The following is an 18840-nucleotide window of genomic DNA, read 5'->3' as shown; positions in this document are numbered from 1 at the left end:
TGTATCTTTTTGTTTTAGGTGTGTCTATTATAGCATATAATAGTTTCTTAAAAAAATTCAATCTGCATATCTTTTTCTCTTAATTGGAATTAAGTTTAGTTTTCGTTTAATGTAAATACTAATCTGCGTGGATTTCAATCCAGATATGCTGTGCAAGCACCAACCGAAAGGAAGCCAGCACCCCTGAACTCTGACCCCTTTCTTTCCTCACCCCTGAACTCTGACCCCTTTCTTTCCTCTGGCTCTACAAGACTATCAGAAGCAGCATGCAGCTTCTTAGCCACTGAGCTGCCCCTTTGAAATTTGACAAATCCCCCAGAGAATAAGTATTTTCAAATGCCAAGCTCATTTCCTGGGTCCTCCATACTCCCCAGATTCTGGACTGGTAATTCTTCACTGTCTTTTGGCCTTCCGATGCCTTGGAGAATGATTTTTATATCTTGTTCAGCTTTTCTAGCTGAGTGTCCAAATTACCCACTTTGTCATCACTGGATTCCTACAATTATGTCTTAAAAAGTCTTGTATAGAATGTCCTTAATTTAGTCATTAGAAACTACTGAATATCAAAGGAGAGATGATGTAAAATTGAAATTGTTTTTCAGAGTTTCAGGAATAATAAATCGCAATCTTTTCTTCGTGATCCTTCTGCAATCTTAGCACTCAAAGATCTGAGCTAGTCTATACTAGGTCAACAATACATTTTAAGGTTACGATATGATGACAGATACAGAAATCAATGTCATAATATAATCTCAGAAGCCTAAGGAAAATGCAAAGTGCATTGTATTTATTCTCAGGATATAAGCAACTAATCCTTTATAAATAAAATGTACACTGTGATGTCATATGTTTCCCTCTGTGAATTATCACAAGTGGCTCTTTGAGAAGCAGTTCTTTAATTTGAAGCCCCATCTGCCTTTCCTGATTATTCTTTAAAAATTTACATTATGGAATTTCCCCAAATATCTAATTTGTATGCATGTTTAATGTTATTTGAGTAAGAGACCAATAAATGTTTTGAATTAGATTTACCAATTGTATTTTCCTCTAGTGTTGAGTAAAATTTAAATAGATTTTTTCTTCCCCCTTCTAGGAAACATCTTTATTAATACAAAACTTTAAGTTAAATATTAACATATCTTACTCTGAAAAACAGTATTCAACTTATGCTTGGGCGCTTCCAAAGTAAAACAATTGTTCAAAATATTCGGAGTAACAAAAATATAGGTTGAGTGTATGTATTCTGCGTTTTCTTGAACTACCTAACAGTAATGATCAGAGTGCTGACACTGTTCTAGACGTGTTTATCAAGAACACCCAGAGTGCAGAAAGCCTGCAACTCGCTGCCTTGCCTGCGATGGGTTCTTATGCTCTCAGGGTTATCTCATGGCTGCTATTCAAGACGACTTTTCCCGTTGCTGGAGATAACCTGAGGTTCTCTTTTCAGCATGGGGTTTGGAGTCCGACCAATCTGGGTTTCAATCCGGGTTCTGCCGTTTGCCAGCTTGACTTTGGACTCCTTAACTTTTTAAAAGTTTTTACCTTATTTATTAAAATGGAGAAATCTCTGTGTAGAGGATCCAGAAAAAGAAAACATCGGGTCAGAACGACTTTCACAAATGCCCGAATATCAGTTTGAGATAACCTGGGGCCTATGCGTTCTCTCTGTTACAGAGTTTATTTATCGATCTGTGTAACTGAGCTTTGAGTTTTCCTCTGTATTTTACTTGGATTAACGGTTTAAATATGTTACTATCTGCTCTTTTTATTCTCTTTAGAGAAATACCTTTTTCATAGTTTATTGAATTTTATGTGGGGCAGTAGGGTGGGGAGTTTCATGGGAAAATCTCAAGCAGCTCCTGGTCTGGAGCAGGGGTCAGCAGACTGTCTTGCGCGCTGAATTCAGACGACAGCCTGCACTTGTAAATAAAGTTTCTTGGAACACAACCACTGCCGTTCGTTTCACTGTTGTCTGGGGCTGCTTCTGTGCTACGATGGCAGAGTCGAGTAGATGTGATAGAGACTGTAAGGCCTGCAGAGCTGAAAATATTTACTACCTGACCCTTTACAGAAAGAGTTTGCCGAGCCCGGTCTGGAGGATAAGAAATGAAGAAAATCAGGCTAGGGCTGGTTCTGTACTCTGTTAGTGGATCTCCTCCTGGTTTATTCAGTTCCGTGTCGGCCCTTTCTTCTTCCTCTCTGCTAACCAAGACTCAACCCTTCCGCCCTGTGCTCCTTCATTTTCCTAGAAAGGAGAATCTGATCAGTCATTTATACCTGGCTATGTGTTAATTTATGTGTGACCAACTCCTCTTAGGAGCAATTTTATTTTGAAAAAAGGAATTGAGGGAAGTTTATTCAATACGATGAGACTTTTAATAGTAGAACTTTAGAATTCTTGGCATATGGGCAGGAACAATTTTGTTTTTCTTTTTGGTGAGGAATATTGGCCCTGAGCCAACATCTGTTGCCAATCTTCCTCTTTCTTTTGCTTGAGGAAGATTGTCACTGAGCTGACATCTGTGGCAATCCTTCTCCACCTTGTATGTGGGACACTGCCACGGCATAGCTTGATAGGTGGTCCATGCTTGGGATCCAAACTGTGAACACTGGACTGCCAAATCGGAGCATGTGAACTCAACTGATACGCCACTGGGCAGGCCCGTAGGAAAAATTTTTAAGGAGTCATCAAGATCTTGGTATGCTCGGGTAGGCTCACTGTCATTTCCCTTCAGTGGTCAGGTTTGTTTCTACATCATTGCTATCTTTTTTTGTGTGTACCTATTCTGTAGGTATCTCTATCTCTGTGAATAGATAATCTCCATCTGTCTTTCCATCTATCTCCATCTTTATTTCAATTCAGAGCCCTACTTATGCATTCCTCAATAGCTTTTTTCTGTGTACTGAAAACTGGCTTAACCATGTCTTTGGTTATAGAGATTTGGCTTATAACCACAGAACTATACACTAGAGTGGGCAATAATGTAGTTAATATGGTTATGATAGTTTTACACTATATCATCATCTTCATCATCAGTATTTATTCAGATCCCAAATAAGCCGCACTTTGTAACAGGTGTACCTTGTTTTAGCCATGTGATAATATTTTTAGTTAACAGGTTTGGTGCTTACTATATGCCCTTATTTACAGTTCCAAGTACTTAATACATATTTTTATTCATTTTAACTCTCACAATAACTCTTGAGGCGGATACTATTTTTATCAGCCCCTTATTTAACAAATGAGGAAACTGAGAGACAGAGAGGTTAGGTAACCAGCTCAAGGCTCCAAGGCTGGTAAGCAGAGCGGTCAGAATTAAATCCTGGGAAGTCTGTCTCTGGAGTCCCTGCTCTTAGACATCATGCTGTGTTGCCTCCAGACAGACATGGTCACGATTAACATTCGCTTCCAGAAATTACACCAAATATTCCTTTGAGTAATTAATTTCTTTGAAGAACTTAAAATAAAATTTGATTTACATAAATTACATGAAATGTGTCAGAAATAAATTGTTTTGTAAAGAGTATTGCATGTATAAAATAAATGCTGGTGTTCCTCATCCACCCAAGTTTTCTTTTTTTTTAACAGTTGTCATTCTTCTTGTAGTTTTTGATGTACACATGCACCATCTTTTAATGAAATCCAGAAAAGGGAAACTAAACCATAAGTCAACATACATTTGCCAAGGTTAAAATGAATGGCTCTGGGGTGTTTTCTCTTGAATAACACTTAGGGATTTCCACTGCTCTCCCGGCTGCTTCCTTATCTCTCAAGGAACCTCACAAGGTGGAAATCCACACAGGTACCCCAGTGTCATTTGTTGAGTCACATGCTGGGCTTTTCTCGGTATTGTCGTTCAGCCAAAAAGAATATTGTGTGTTGTATAAGGATGCAACAAGGTGTACTGGAAAGAAGATTAGATTTGACGTCTCAAATCCTGGGTTCAAAATCAGATTCCATCAATTAGTAGCTTATAACCTTGGACAAATTATTCAACATTTGAGTTTCGGTCAACATATTGGAAAATGAGGATATTATTATCTATATCATATGATTATTTCTGAGGATTAAGTGAGATAGCAAGTGAAAATGTGTCCTACGTATTATTAATTGAACTTTAAATTGCATTTTATTGTCCTTTTAAGATCTTGATGAGCAGAGCACATACATATTAAATAGATTTGTGTTTGTAACATGCAAATTATGTAACTCATGATTTTTCCTGCATTAATTCACTTAAATATATATTTTACTTGGCAATATGAAGCCACATCTGCCAAGAAAGGATAGCAATGAGAAAAACCTAACCGCGTCCAAGGTCAGTTTTGTTCAGTAACGCTTAGACCTCAGGTTCTGCAATATCCAGATAATGCCTGCAACAAATATTGTTTCCTTTGTTCCTCATTGACAATGAAGAAACCAGTCACTGCCTCAAGATGGCCATGTGTAATGTTGTCTTTATCTCGTATGAAACTTCTATGACACAAATGGAAGATATTTTAGATGTATCGCGTGTTGGGTAGTTTTTGTCTATAAAGACATAAGTATTCTTGAGACTTACAAGTGCTTAATTTTCATCATAACCTCATGATGTAATCAGAAAAATATAATATTCTGTCTACAATTAATAAATTAAGGTGGCAAATCTATTTATAAGGAAATGTTCTAGGTGGCTATACTGCTTGCTTTCCGTGTTGTGTGTTTTCATGGATGTTTGGTGTGGTGAGCAGCTGGAGGTTAGCAATGATTTCCCTTTCAGCAGTGGTTGTGAAGATATGGAAAGAAAATCAGTGTCTAATCACCACAGATTCACAGGCTAAAGACTGGTCACAAAATATTCTGAAGTGATACTTTCTTTGAAACTGGTAACCCTCTGGCATGCACTAATGTAGTGAAGTCACAGAGAAATATATACCTACACACACACACACACATATATACGGTTTAGTCACCAAAGAGTTAAGAGAGGTTACAGCTACTCATTCAGAAAGGAGCCTTTCCAGAATCTGCCAGATCGTCCCCTTGGAGCTCTGATGCTTCACAGAGTTTCTGCTGTTGTTCATTCCTACTGAGGTTGTCATAGGAAAAAAAAATAATGTCTGGTTGCTGATGCAGACGTGCAACTTTACTTCAGGAATCTTTGTTGTTTGACAGAAACAGGGCATTTGTCGCTAATAATTTTCCTAAGGGCTTAACATGCCGGTGGCGAGGTGTTACAAAGCTAAGCTGGCTGAATGTTCTTCCCTTCAGGGAGGGCTACGGTTGTGTCTACAGCTGAAATCTCGGCAATTAACAGGTATATCTTGGAGATGCTAAAACATGAACCTTCTGCTCTTTTGCTGGGAGCTGTGGTAATTTGTAACATTATCTTTTTCAGGAATTTGTTTGCATCCAAAAATGGAGAAAGGGCTATGTGCTGTTGAGCCCCAATCAGTCATTAAATTCCTTGTAATCAGGAGATGAAGAAGCCTGAAATGCCTCCTCTTAGAATTAGCCAAAATAATGAAAGTCTAATAGATAAAGTTTAGTGCTGTAATCTCTGCCTTGAGGATGGTTCCACATAAAATGAGATCATCTTGGCTCGTGTGAGACTTGGTAATTCAATTCCCAGCCTTGGATATTTCAGCTATTCCTTGTGTCCTCTCTATTTTTATAGTGTAAAAGGCTTCTTTTTCTTTTTTTATGATGTATACTGCTTTTGCAGGTATTCCTGCCGGGCTGACCTTCGCTTTTCCATAAATTTAAAGGGACCATATAACAGTTTAACACATTTAATAAACAGACTTTATATGGAAATAATTTTATGATTTGTAGCGAGTTAAAGTTTATCTTAAAAAGTTCTGTTTTAGGTTTGCAAAGCAAACGAATCATTAGGTGATTTAAGAGCCCATGGTAATGATAATTTAAATAAAAACTTTAATGTAAACCTTCTGCTCCAATATTCATTCACTTTTCCTTCAAGCTAAGAGGGAAATCTGGACTATGTACTGGGAGCCGTGTTTAATAAGACAAAATATCTCTTTATAAAATTGTTTTGCTTACATTTGTAAAAGTGACAGCTTAAGAGGATACTCCTATAACTGACAACAGAATAGAAGAGCCGCAGGTCAAACGGCCTTTAATGGGCCGTGCCATCCTCAGTTTGCATTTGGAACTTGCAGGTTCACATTTGTTTGGGTCCAGGTTTTTTGTATAACTTCTTCTTAAGTTTATTTATATAATTTGTTCCTACCAGTGCCCTGGGTCATTTATTACACCTATTAACTTCTTTCTCTGAAGAGATGCTGCCAGAATTCCTTAACAACCGTCTTCGAGTCTGTTTCTTCTCTCCTTAAATTTAAGATCAAGGATTTGCTGGCACAGTGTGTTTTGAGCCTGTTTTGCTGCTGGCCTGATTATCTTTTACTGTGGATAAATAGAGGCACATGTAATTCACCAAACCGGTTTGTTTTGTGTGTCGAAACACCTTTTAGAAATTATAAGTTCTCAAAATTTTTTTTTAAGTTTTATATTCAACAATAGCTGGAGCAGATTCCTAGTATTATATTCAGATACTTCATTGACTTCTTGTCTTAGGATAGTTTTCCTTTTTGTACATTTCATCTCTTGCTCTTGGGTTGAGATGGGCATTCTTTTATTATCACACTTTTGCTTTTCTCAAGGAAACATAGACTTCACTCTAACCTGTCTTTGACGATGAGTACCTGCAGCTTAATTAGTAGAATTCCTGCTTGTTCAAATCCTCTTCTTTCCTAACATAACCTCAAAATCATTTAACCATGTTGATTAGAATCATTTCATTAAAATATAATTTAAAACAGAACAGGACTGTATAGTATACTCTGTTTAAATGTTGGAGGCAATTTTAAAATTATATCTACATGACACCAAATTAGCTGATTGAAAAAGGAAACATTGTTGAATGCTAAGCAACAATTTAAAATTATTTCAGGGGACCAACCTCGTGGCCGAGTGGTTAAGTTCGTGTGCTCTGCTTCGGCGGCCCGGGGTTTCACCGGTTCGGATCCTGGGCGTGGACATGGCACCACTCATCAAGCCATGCTGAGGTGGCATCCCACATAGCACAACCAGAAGGACCTACAACTGAAATATACAACTATGTACTGGGGGACTTTGGGGAGAGGAAGAAGAAGAAAAAAAAGAAGATTGGCAACAGATGTTAGCTCAGGTGCCAATCTTAAAAAAAAAAAAAGAAATACATAAACAAAAAAATCTTCTAAATAGGAAACTAGTAAATCCATATTTAAAAAATAAAATTATTTCAGTAAGTTTAATTAATGCTATTTTAAGAAAATTGTCAAAGCTTTTAAAACGGTCAAGCCAATATGAATTTTTATAGACTCAGACACATCTTGAAACTTTTAAGTATTAAAATTCCAATATGTTGGCCTTTAACACAACACTCTGAAAAGATCCTACTTAAAAGGTCTATGCATACTTTGTTCTTGTCTCTAGGATAGTCTGTGCTCATAATTTATTTGAATGAATTTAATAGAAATCAACACTCCAGTGGTTGAACTTAGTGAAGCAGCTATCCGCCAGATGTAACTGGAACGTGTCAAGCAGGCATTCCATGTGATTAGGGGTTGTTTGAATTGGATCTCATTCCTCATAGGAAAAATGTCCAGTTATCAAGATAATCTGTGCTTTTAATAAGTTTTTCACACAGATTTTCATAGATGTGTGAAAGCTAATTACTAAAGATAAGAAGCTTATAAGTTACACTGCAGTAATGTATTTTATGTCCAAGTTTAGGTTTTGTTACGTGAGGGGTGCTTCTTGCTGTTCTGGGCATTGGTTCAGACACCTCACCCAAATAATATCTTATGGGTTTCTTCTAACTTGAAATTTCATGAAAACAACAAAGCAATTTATTGAGGGAAAACTGAACTTGCACTGTGGATTATATAGTACATATATAAAGGTTGTAGGAATCATAAAGATACATATACGAACTATACTCCTTTCCCAATTTCTAGCTTTCTGGGGGAAGGGGTATAATCATGGGCATGTGAATAAAAATGAAGATAGAAGAAGAAGATGAAGAAGAAGACTATTTGATGGGTAGAGAGTACTGGTTGGTCACCAAAATTTGTTCCCTCCTTCCATAATAATAGAATTGTAGCTGAGTAAGCTAGAGACTATACAACAAAAGCTAAACTAAGACCACATAACCCAGCCTTTCTCAAAGCTAGGAGTGTCCATGTGTCTAAATTCTTACCAAAGATATATGAGAAGTTCTGTGTGACACTTCTGGGCTTGAATCTTAAGACATTCTAATGAGCTGAAAAATAGATGTGTCGTCTGCAGACCAGCTTCACGCAGGCAGAAGAGGAAAATGCCCTACAGGATAGTGGAATAGCAAGGGGGAGAAACATGGTTCAGGGACTGTGTGGACTAGCGACATATGTCAACCTGGAATACTGTGATTTTAGACCTGGTTGTTGCATCAGCAGAACCTTCACTCTAACTAATTTATGGGTACCAGTAGCTTAATTATTAGAATCCCAATTTGTTCAAGTCTCTTTCTTTCCTAAGCAGATCTCGGGATGGCTCACAAACTCTTCTCAGAAGCCATTGTAATTGCTTCTCTGCAGCTGCCTGAGCCAATCTTTTTGCTCTGCTTTAGTTCTGATGTCCTGCCATGTCTTCCATTGATAGGATGTTGATACAGCCTTGCAGCCTGTGGATATTGCAATGATATCTCTCCTGCGAGCGGGAATAGTCCTCATTTCTTCTCCAACCATCATTCTGTGTTTGCTGAGTAGGCTCCTTTCCTGCCATGGTTCTAATGATTTTAATAGACGTCCCCACATTGCTCTCTCTCTCTCTCAAAGGGCAGACTTGTTAGAAAGCTTGTATCTGACTCACACATTCTATTTTATAGTCAATTTGGGACCAGTTCCCTGGGGTAAGACTAGTAGTCCTGTGTCACTCCTCTCCATCAACTAACGCCCTAACGTGGAGCCTGAGCAGGGTGGCTGCTGTGCTATCCTCAGGATTTAAGAAGATGAACCAACTCATAAAGGTGTCTTTTTACTACTTTAGTAGTTAAACTCAGTCAAAAAGCATCAACAACTTCCTATGTAATGAATAAGATTTCCAGCCTACTGTTATTTCTCTATTGAAGAAATTGCACATTATGTTCTTAAAAATTTTTAAAGTAAACAAATAACTGACTCTGTCTCAGCCATTCCAAACAACAAACTTCTCTTTGTAATGTCTAGAAGGAAGCACGATGCAGGAAAAAGAAAATCAGACTTAAAAATCAAGGTCTGTTTGACTTTTAGCAAGTCATTTAAGCTTTATTGGTCTCAGTTTCATTACCTATAAAATTGCTGTTAATAATACCCATTATCCAGGATAGTTGCACACCGTGAAGCTGAAATTCTGACCTGGATTTAAAATTGAGATCTCTTCAGCCACATCTATTTCGAGATCATTTGTTTTAAAGACCAAACAATTTTTTATGTGAGAATGCAAGCATGTTTAATAAATAATTATGGTATTGCATTTGAATTCTTGTCTAAAAGAGGATAAATGAATTTCTAAAATAATTAACATTTCTATCCTTACTAAACTCCGTTGAATTATGTATAGCTTCCTGAAAAGGAGATTGTCCTTAATTTTAGGAGTATTTTACTTTCTCTTTACTTGCCATTTTAATTCTATCCATGTGTGTACACACATGTGTGTGTAATGCATACTTCCACAGAAAAAATAAGTGATTTTTAAGAAGAGTTCTCTCTGGATTTTCACTGAGTTTATTATAGCATGGTCTGTTTTTATATGACACATGATTCCTCATTCCTAATCCCACATCAGGAGCTTTACAGCTTCTACGAGGTCCAGTAGAAATCGGTGGATGGTTCAAGGTATAGGATTTCCCACCTTGCAACATAGACTTTTTTTCAGTAGTCATATAGCTGGGCTACTGACCAAGATGAGTTGATTTAGCTTTCTTAGCTTGAATCTACCCTGCTCCTCTCCTGGGAGGATATGTCCTAAGAACATCCTATACTAAGAGGTTTAGCAGAGAGGGAGCAGGCATTAAACGCTTCTGATAAGATCATGTTGGAATCAATGATCTAATCCTGGTGGAAGTGAGTTATTGACTTCTTACTGTACGCGGGAGGCATTGGCTCCTGAAGTTTGGTGCACTCTGTTCTCCTCCTGGGACTAGGGATCTGCTAAAGCCGTAAGGAATGTGAGGAGTTACCTCTTGTGGGAGGAGGAAATTGACTCTTTGAAAGTCACAAAGCACGTTAGTATTTCTTCCTTCTGTGTTTTCAGCATTTAGGTTTAATATTTAGTGGTGTCATCTATAAAAGAAGCATTTGTTTTACATGCATTGGCTCTTGTTTGAAGGCTAACAAGCATGGCAGTAACCCAGCAGATGAAATAGAAATCTGATCAGAAAGTGTTTACAAACTTAGATGACCTGTGGGGAAACAGAGGAAGATTGTCTTTGTCAACTTAAGAATAACATTTCAAAGTCATTAATTCTTTTTCCAGATGAAAAATAGCTTTGTTTTATTTTCTCATTTGGTAGATAATATACAATTGTATAGGAAATTCAAACAAAATAGAAAGTATGAAGGGGGAACTATAAATAGCTCTCAATACTGTTATTCAGGCTAATATTCATTGTTCAAGTTTTTGTGAAGATCCGTTCAGATTTTTTTTTGGCAAAATGCACATACGGAGCTGTATATATATAAAGTATAAATATATACATATATCTTTATCTCTGTATATCCTCATGCCATGTATCAATGGTTCATAACTGGGGACCATGCTCTTCACCTATCCAACTGAGACTCATAACTCAGTGAGCCACTTTTAGTTGTGGGCTGTGTAAAACCTCTCATGGTCTATGATAGCAAGAAGTTGAAAAGCATTGCCCACATCCTGCTTTGTAATTTGAATTTATACTCAGTGATCTTCAGACCTTTCCATGTCAATGAATAGGTTATCCATTTTTAGGCTCTATATTTGTTCACTGTATGGCTATACTTTAATTTATTTCACCACTATTCTTCTGACGAACATTGTGGTTGTTTTCATTTCCTTCTCCCTCCCATTGTTAACAAGGCTTTGAAGGACATTTTTGTTTATACATCTGTTTGATTCTTTATCTCCTTGGGCTATGCTATTAGGGGAAGGATGTCTGGGACACGGAGAAGACATTTAACATCAACACATATTGCTAGACTGTGTTCCAGAAAAATTGTATCATTTCACACTCCCACCAACAATATTTGAGTGTCCACAGAGTGCTGAAGATAATTGTTAATTGACCAGGAGGAAAGTAGTAAATCATTGCTTGTATTTGCATTTTGGATTAATAGTGAGGGTGTGCATTTGGTTAAGATCCCAGGCTCCGGGAGTCTGACTATGTGAGTTCAAATCCTAGCTTTATCACTTACTAGCTTTTTGACCTTGTGCCAATTATTTAACCTTTCAATGCCCTGAGTTACTCATCTGCAAAGTGGTGATAATAGTAGTACTAACCTTGTGCAATTGTTGTGAGGATTAGATGAATTAATACACACAAAGCTCTTACAACATTTCCTGGTAAACTTCCTCACAATAAATATTAACTATTGGCATATTTTCTCCTTACTTAATATTTCACTTTTTCATTCTTTAATTGTATATTCCAGTTCTTTGGTGTAGTCTGTTATGATGTTCACCTTTTATTTATTGATTTGATAGAGCTCTTTTAATATTACAAATATTAACTACTTCTCTGTCATACATGCTACAAGTATTTTGGTTTTTTGTTTGGCGGTTCTTCGTACCATATAAGGTTTTAGCATTTAAGTAATAAAATTTACTCATCTCTCAAGATTTCTGGCTGAAAAAGTCTTCCTCATCCTAAAGATTATTAAAAAAAGTTCACCTATGCTGTCTTCAAGGAATTTAGTGATTTTATTTTTTACATTTAAGTTGTTGACCTGTCTTGAGTTGAATTTGATAGCAGTAATGAAGAAAGGATCCAACAAAAGCTTTACTTTTTGAGGATAATACAGTGATCAGCTTGAGCACTACAGTGACATGAAAATTGTAAAACTTCCAGTTTTCCTTTGGCAGGCAAATCCTAAATTTATCTTTTGGGAAATCCTTTTCATGATCGGAGGTAGGATTTTAGCTTTCTTTTGTTTCTTGCTCTCATTTTCTTTTATGTTTCTCTTCCTTCTGGAAAACATCTGCCCTTGGGACTCCTATGAAAGCTCCACAGTTTCTCCCCAGGAGCCAGTTACGCCCACCATAGCAGGAGTTCACATCAAGATAATTGATTTTAAATGTTGGCTTTTTACAAGGTTAAACTATTTCCACATAACAATTCCTACTCTGAACATTATTTGGACTAACACTGCTAAAATAATTGCCAATCAAGATGAATGGATTTTACCGCTGATTCAAGATCTCTCTGTAATTTGGACTCCAACTGTCCGTTGGCCAGAGTCATACTCACATCAATTAATCAACGTATTTAATAATGTCCATAAAATACATAAATATCCATATCAATGAACTCAAATGACCTATTTATTGTGAACATAACACTGATAGTACATATACACATATTGGACATCTCTTGTGTACCATTGCAGATCCACTTGGTCTCATCTTTTATTTCAGCCGTGGTTGCACAGACTTTGGCCTGTTCTGTATATGTGTAACCGGAAGTGCCTTACCTCGGCCCATGTGAGCCTTCTCTGTCACCTGCAGCCTGGGATCCTGGAACACACATGAGCAATCTGGAAGAGTGGGAGAGTGTGTGATCCAAGGGGCAAACCGTGACCAATGGAGGATGTGAGCTGATAGATAAATGCTCCACTCTGTCGTACTTCCAAGGAATGATTTGGGGATACAGTACATTCAATAAATCTGTTCAGAGAGCCCCACAGATCTAGCACCCAGTTGTACCCAGTGGTGGCCAACTCCCTGTTGCACTTTTGTATTCGCTATCCCTCCTTCTGTATCCACACTTGTCCCTCCTGGCCCTTCTTGTCCCTAGCTCTTGTTCCTGCGATTATAGTTTTTGATAAACCACTCATGCATCAGACTTTCTCTCAGAGTCTCCTTTTGGAATTTCTTAGGCTGAGCAATTACATTACAGAATAATTCTCTCTGGTCATTTGCATACGGTGGTTTCCATGAATTATTTTCTTTTAGCTTAAAAAGCAGAAAACTTAATTAGAGAATAGACAAAATTAAAAAATCTGCTGAAAATGACTATAAGCTCTTCATTTTTAGTTGTTTTCTTTTAAAACCAATTTCTGGTCTTCTTTTTCTTCCTCTAATAGCATTAAACATTTTTTTAAAATTTAGCAAAAATCACCCTTCAATTAACTCAGCAAAAGGTATAGAGAATTGACTTGTATATTAATCATCTTTTTACTGTAATTTATTTGAGAGAATACAAATTGATTACTTGTTTACTTAGACTTTCATTTAAAATGTAAATTTTCTTTAACCATTGATATGTCGTCTAAAGAATTGTTACTTTTGTAGAAGCAAAACGCAAAGAACCAAATCCTGTGATTCATTCCTGTGCTCAGAATAAACCATGGCTTTGGTATAACAATTATAATAAATAATTAAAAAATATAAATAATATAGGAAAGACATTGCATTCAAGTCCACAATCCATTAATGGATCAAAAGTGGGTTGTAAACTGTGAAGTACTATATTAATTGAAAATTTTATTAGCTATGCAAGACTGTAAATATGCTTCTAACTTAGAACTCCTATATGCTTTATGGATAGAGAATGTCTCCCCTAATCTTTGACCACTAGATGTCATGGCAGCTCCACAGAATAAGCCAAGGGTGGGGGAAGGGATGACGGCTGGATTGCCCATTTTAAGACCAGCTGCTGTATTGCACAGAGGTGTTTCATTCTACATCTTATAAAACCAGTCATTTTACACAATGCAGGATAATCTTCAGCCAATATAAAAATCCAGCTAGTTTTGAATCTGTTTATGTGGTGATAGAATAAATGTGTTGATAAAGAAAATGGTTGAAAACCGTTTAAAACAAATTCTGCTTTTGGATAATATTGTCATTGTTCTGTGGTTACTCTAACTTCATTTTAAAAAACTAGAGTAACCCTGTGAACAATGAAAATGGAAAAAAAAAAGGAAATTTCTAAAAATCCACTGGTTGCAGCAGGACATACTGGCTATTGAAAAGCCCTGGGGAAAACTGGGCGTAGCTCTTGGGCGATCCATGTATGAGTACAAAGCAATATAGCATGAGACAGTAGTTAAAAACATGGGTTTTGGAGTCCCCAAAGCCTGTTTTCTCATTTTTGTTTTTTTGCTGAAGAAGATTCACTCTGAGCTAACACCCACACCAATCTTCCTCTGTTTTGTATGCGGTCACCACCACAGCATGGCCGCCAATGAGTGATGTTGGTCTGTGCCTGGGAACTGAACCCAGGCCACCGAAGTGGAGTGCACCGAACTTAACCACTAGGCCACGGGGCTGGCCCCACAAAAGCCTGGGTTCTGATATGGATATTACCTTTCATAATTATGTGATGTTTTGTCTCCTCATCTATAAAGAAGAGTTGATAATACTTATCTTACAGGGTTGTTTTGAGGTTCAAAATGGATTGTGACTATCAAGCTCTTAGCACAATATCCTACACATTGTGAACATTGAATGAACAGCCACTCTCATGGTGAAGATGGAATTCATACCTAATATTTTAAAATGAAAAGCCCAATACTTCAAAAGCGAAGAGAGCATAAACTTTAGTAAGTTTTGTAGGCAAAGACTAGCCCTTAAATGGAGTATAATATAAACACCCTTTCCTAACGTAAAGCTATCATGGATGTTGGAATAGAATTTACTTGTGGCTGTGGCCATGGAGAGGAATTTCTCCCTGGAGTGATCCTCATTAATATCTGCTATGGCAAGTACCCCCGGTTTGTTATGATGTTTTCGTATAGTGATGACAGTGTCCACAAAGGCTCTTGCTTTTCCATCTCCTTACAGTCCACCTGGAGGTTGGCAGTTAGAGTTAGATGGCTTTCCTTATGCTGGGTCCACCTGTTTCCACTCATTCTGACAATGGAGCATTTAATGTGGAAAGGGCAGCAGGGCATAATCCTAAGACCATGCCTTACATTCCAGAGGGTCTGAACCAGAGATGATCCCATGACACCTTCTTAATATGCATGGAATAATGTGATATTGGAGGTGCCAGGGCGGCAGACATCTGTCTTTAAATATGGCTCTTCCAAAATGTGGATGTATGTGATACCTAGAAAATAATTCATATTTTTTTGTATTTGGATAACGATCAGAAATAAAGACCGATATTTTAAAAGTGTTTTAACGCATAATATTAACATGAGCATATTTCAGAAGAATGAAGGGGTAAATAAGAAAACTGGTATGGTGTGACTCTCTAGGAAATGCGAGATCAAGGAAAAGTGGTGGAGAGAGGGGCTTCACCGTCCATTTGTGTGGCTGCGCTGGCTTCAGCAAGATTAACACTTTGTTCTCCTGCCTGCTACAGCTTTCAGAAAACTTTGGGGTAAAATCTGAACAAAGAGACTGAAGATAAGATAAAAAAAGAAGAAAGTCTAGTGAATAAAAGGATTTGCTTTAATAACTCCCAAAATCCTACCACAAGTGAAATGATCATTTCAAACACAGTAAGGCACAAAACAAATCAGCCACAGTCCTAGCCATTACAGTATGAGACAATGATTCATATGAAAGGCAGCATAATTACTGTGAATATCAGATTGGATTTCAGATTGAGGAAAGAACATTTTAGTACTTTCTTTGCTGAGGATAAATGTAATTGATTTATGAATAATATGAGGGTGCAGCTTTTCTGGCAAATATATTGTATTTCATGTAGAAATGAGCTTAAAGGCATTTTTCACATTTCTACGTGAAACCCAATATGCACATGCCAGGGAGCGAGGGGGGATGGTGGCTGGAGCCACTGATGGATGGAAGCTCAGCATCAGGCACGCCAGGGCACAGCCCATCTGCTGCATGGCCATCAGGGGCGAGGTCAATGGCGAGCCCAGCTTGAAAAAATGATAGGCAAGGATTTGTTTATTCATTTATCTAGTAATTTAAAATAAAAATTTGATTTATTAGAAAGAACGAGCACCCTCCTTCCCCAGGCTCTTCTGAGATTTCTTCAGTCCTGCTTCACGGGGAAGCAGTGTGTCCCTCTGGTCCACAGCATGCCACCCTTGTTGTCACTGCTGCACTATGAGCTTCCCAATGTGGAGTCTAAAGGGGTGGAAGAAATCATATTCAGAAATATTTTATAAATAAAATTGCCAGGTCCTGTTGGGTTCTTTGAGTCATTTGTACTGGAGTGACTGAGGTCTCTTCGTTAAGTGGAGCTTATTTCCTGCCTGTTTACTTCAGGCAGGATAGGACAGTGGTTAAGATCATAGACCCTGTCGGACTTCCTGGGTTTGAATCCAGGTTCTGGCAAGTATAAGCTGTGTGACTTCAGGCAAATTATTTTACCTCTCTATACCTCCATTTCCTTATCTGTGAAAGGAGTGGCACCTACCTCATAGGTCTGTTATGACAATTAAATTAATATTTTCAAAGTGCCTGGCAAGGTGTTATGTGTTTGCTAAATAATAATGATACATTTGCTCTTTTCAATAACCTTGTGATGAAAGCAAGACATGTAGGATAACAGACCTTTTTGCAGTTGAAAGGGAACTTAGAGATCCTGTAGTTCAAAGCCCTTATTTTAAAGATTGAAAAAAAAGTGCCTGAAATGTTATTGCTTAATAAAGTAATGTAGCTAGCATCTAAATACAGGTTCCTTAACTTTTGGCTTTTTTTTTTTTCCATCACGTCACTCTGACTTCTCCTACAAAGAAATGTAAGGAAGAAGAGTTCTCAAATAATTTTCTAGTTTAAAAAAATGCTTACTGTGATAAATGCAGTATGTGATAAATCCATTAGTAATATCAGGAATTGGAGTTGTATAAATTATTACAAAGGCATATTGATTTTTAAAAAAGTATTTGCTACAGTTAGGCTTAGCTGCATGTAACAGCAAACCCCAAAAGTCTTAAGATACAAGTTTATTTTTCTTTCATGTGAAAGAAACAGAGAACAGAGTGCTGGGCTCTTGTGGTCCCTTTATGGATCAGAGACCCAGGCTTCTTCTGCCATCTTATTTCACCATCCCATGGATGGCTTTCATTCTCAAGATTGCCTCTTGGTTCAAGATGGCTGCTGGAACTCCTGCCCTCATGTCAGCTGTCTAGAATGCAGGAAGGAGGAAGGGAGAAAGGGTATTTTCTAAATGAGTTAATGTTCTTTCAGCAGTCTTGTGGGAAGTTCCACACCATCTTCCACTTAGATTTCATCCTCCGGAACTTTGGCACATGTCACGCCTGGCTACAAGGGAGACTGCAAAGTGCTTTCAACCACTTACTAATTAAAATGTGGGTTCTCTTATTAAGGAAAGAGGGTCATGTAAATGGGATGGTAACTAGCCATCTCTGCTACAGATAGGGTTGGGTTTTCCTACCCCCTTTCTTCCTTACATTTCTTTTTTCTTGTCTTGAATCCAAAACAGCAGACTTGGGCTAAGACAAACCACACATCCATGTAAGGGAAAATAAAATTGCTCTTTCTAGAAGCATGCAGTATCTGTGTGTTAGGATCTTAATGTTGCATGGAACAAATCAATTTACTCTGGACTAAGAGGAAAAAGGGAAATCTATTATAAATTACTATGATGTTTCACGGAAGTCAAAGGTAGGAATGAAGGAATTCCAAGAAGGGCCGGCAACTGAGAACATGCTGGAAATACAGGCAGTGTTCTCTTTCAACTTCCTGTCATTGCTTCTTTCTGCATGTGATTCTTCTTTCTCTTTGAAGAGCTGTTTCCTCTCTGCAGCAAGGTCAACCTGCCAGTAAGGGACAGAACTGGGATTTGCATCCAGATCTTCTAACTCACACTCTTATAATCATTACTTTAAAGTTCTGCCCCTCCTCCCCTAGTATAAGGCAACAGAATCCCTTCTCCTCATCGATTCACTGTCAGCTCCTGAGCACAGCGATTTTTGCTGTATTTGAATACAATAACTGCCTGTGTGGATCAGAACCTTGAAATCTGCCTTCCAGAAATGCCTTCCAGGTCAGGCATCAGTTCTTCTCTGGAGGCATCCCTAATCAGCATGCTGTCCCTTCCCTCCGTATTTCCTCTGCTTTTCCTTCAGAAGTTAGTTTCTTTCCTTTGTTGGATCTCATGGCATGCATATTTGAGAAGCCAGAGGAGCAGACTACAGCAGATGCTACAGTTGACTCCCAATGTCTGTTTTGTCCTTATATAGTATAAGAATTTAATCAGGCATATGGCTGCCCAAATGAGAACTACATTTCCCACCTTCCCTTGCAATATGTGCAGCCGTGCGACTGAGTTATCTGCCAATGCTTTGTGCACCGAGTGGAGCGATGCAAACAACTTCTGAAACACGTTCTTTGAAGTGAAGGATATGCCCTTTCCTTACTCCTTTCTCCCCCCGCAATGACTGGAACATAGGCATGATGAGCCATTTTTGACTATGCAGATATGAGCCACACCCTGGGATGGCTGAGCAAGGAGGCCAGAGGCCTACGTCCCTGACACCACAGAGCTCCCATACCCACTTTGGACTCCGCTCAGTTAGACTATTGTGTGCTCAAGACAAACTTCTTTATTGTTTAAGCCCCTGTTTAGAATATTTATATCCTAATATAAATATGCAGATACAACAAATCCTGTAGCCTAGATAATATAGCTCCTCCAC

This window comes from Equus asinus, chromosome 3, assembly GCF_041296235.1.
Source record: "Equus asinus isolate D_3611 breed Donkey chromosome 3, EquAss-T2T_v2, whole genome shotgun sequence".
NCBI classification, from domain to species: domain Eukaryota; kingdom Metazoa; phylum Chordata; class Mammalia; order Perissodactyla; family Equidae; genus Equus; species Equus asinus.
Note: the sequence above shows the minus strand (reverse complement) of the source record.